The sequence below is a fragment of the Grampus griseus genome, assembly GCF_964374135.1.
Source record: "Grampus griseus genome assembly, chromosome: 3".
NCBI classification, from domain to species: Eukaryota; Metazoa; Chordata; class Mammalia; order Artiodactyla; family Delphinidae; genus Grampus; species Grampus griseus.
In genome coordinates, this window is record NC_139019.1 from 62,554,159 (window position 1) to 62,556,867 (window position 2,709).

The window sequence follows — 2,709 nt, forward strand, 5'->3', positions numbered from 1 at the left end:
ATGAATGGGTGGAATTTGAGGACCACCAGACTCATCTTGAATGTTCCACATGACGCTATTTTCAGTTTTCCACATCCTGTCTGTCCTTTATAGAAAATTTTTCTTCTGCTTCCATTCTTACTTTTCAAGCCTCAGGGAAACTTCCCTCTACAACTTCTACATATTGATAAAATGCTAACATCTCCTGGTTACAGGTTCTTTTTTTTCAAAATGGAAACATGAGAACCTTGGTATTACCAGTAATGATTGAGAACCTCATCAAGAGCTCAGTGGGCAACTGTCCCTTGCATATTGGAAGCTGAAAGCCTGGCTAGAGTATATAACTTTATCTCTTTGGGTCACATATTGTACTGAAACATCATTATACTTTGTTGCAATTCTAGCTCAGGAATTAAAGGAAGCCTTTCTTTCTGTTTACTTTCACTTCAGCTTAGACAAGCCTTCAGTAAACTTTTTGGCCTAGAAGGCAACAATGAAGCTGTTGATGGGCTTAAGAGGTAGGCAGAGAGAAAAACGAAAAACAAAAAACAAAAAAACCAGAAAGTAATGGGATTAAGAGAGAGCAAGGGAAAGAGAGGCAAGCCCAGAGGAAGAGAAGAGAGAGGGAAGGAAGAGGGAGAGAGATGGGAGAGGAGTTTATGAGGAAGACTGGCACATCAAGAGTATCACACATGAGATGTGTGACCACAGATGGCCCACGACCTAATATTAACTAATAAGAAGCATACGTATTGTACAAATCTTTTGTACTTTCTTGTAATGTAGAAATCACCAGCACATTTTATTTTCCTTGGTGTATTTGACATTTTTGAACTCAGTCATTTTATTTTTGAAAGAAGAGGTGACACCTACTCTAGGTTTTTGAAGAAAATTATATTAGATGGGATAAAGTAAATATAGCATTTAGCCAAATGCCTGGCATATCATTAAGTGCTCAATGAAATGTTAGATTCCCTTCCCTTTAAACAGTAGGTAAAGCTTCTCATGAAAGAGAAAGAGCATGAGGAAAAAAAAATACAACAACAACGAAGATGAAATCTATCAATAATTACATAGCCTCCTTTCTCTATGGATTCTGAACTCTTCCTCCAGGACTTCTTTTACCAGGGCTGTCAGCTTATAATAGAATTAGCTGATATGTGTTTTTCTTCTTCTGCTTCCTCTATTAGAAGAAGTGGTGTTTGTTTTGCTTTGGGGGGGAGGGGAGAGTTGTTTTCACAGAAACTTTTAATGCATGTTAAGAAGAGTGGACTTTATTCCACAGATGGAGGAGCCAATGGCATTTTTCAAGCTGGGGAGGAGTGTGACAGGCTTTTCATTTCGAAATATCCATAAGGTATAGGAGTGGAGAGTAGAAGACTGAGGCTGTAGGCTAGAAATCATTGATTTAGTCAACAAATATGCCCTGAGTGCCTATTCTATGTCAGGTGCTAGCGGGACAAGGTCCCTGACCTCTTGGAGCATGACCTATATGTATATAAAAGAATAAAAAGACTGGAACGATTCACCGTATAATCTTAGAATTGTTGGAGATTAGAATCTGGAGAATAGGAAAAGGATTGGGTCTGGGTATGGGAACAAAGAAGATTTTATTTCTAATGTTTTTTTTTTCTTTTTGAAAATGTTTTGAGGAAAATATGATAAGGTAATAATTCCCAGTTTGGGGCAGTGAGTATACCACTGTTCATATCTTTTTGTTGTACTCAGTGTGGTTTTAAAGATATATTTATACATATTTTGATATTCTTCCCCTTAAGAGATGAAGCTTACTTTCCCTCCCCTTGAGTTTGGGTTGGACTTGGTGACTTGCTTCCAGCAAATAGATATGGCAGAAGTGATGGAATGTCACCTCCAAGATTAGGAGAGTGGCCGGGACAGAAGACTTCAGCTTCTGCCTTGGGTTCTCTGTCTCTGTCTGTCTCTGTCTCTGTCTCTCGCAGATTTCTCACTCTAAGGAACCAGCTACCAAGTTGTATGAACAGCCTGATGAAGAGGCCCATGTGGGGAGAAACTGAAATCTCCTACCAACAGCCATGAGTATACTTGGAAGCAGATTGTCAGCCCCTTCACGTGACTGCAGCCCTCGCCAATGACATGACTATGAGCTCATGGGAGACCCTGACCCAGAATCACACAGCTAAGCAGAAATTAGGTGAGATAATAAATGTTTATTGTTTAAGCTGCAAAATCTTGGGGTAATTTGTTGTGTAGCAGTAGAAAACTAATATAAGTTATTCATTTTTAATTTTTTCTCAAAAAAGGAAAAAGGACCTCCAAATAAATTTATGTCAATAAAGCTTTGAAACAAAACAAAGTGGAAAGAAACTCCTAGAATAGAAGTTTCTTTCAAATATCAACACAAAGCAAAGAATTCAAGGGTTTGAGGAGATCAGAGAATCACAGGATGAAAGGGTCAGGGCATGAACTCTGGAGCCTGACAACCTAGACCCAAAGCCCTGCCTCTGTCCCTCACTAGCTATGTAACCTTAGGCAAGTCACCTAACCTCTCTGTCCCTCAGTTTCCACATCTGTAAAATGGAAATGATAATAGTAGTACCTGCCTCATAGGTTTGCTGTGAAGATTAAATGAATCAACATATATAATGCAATTAGAACAGTGCTGGTTCTAATACAGTAAACACTTTATACATGTAACTATTATAATTTTTACTATTGTTTCAGTAAAAGGGAACTTAAAGATGATCTAAT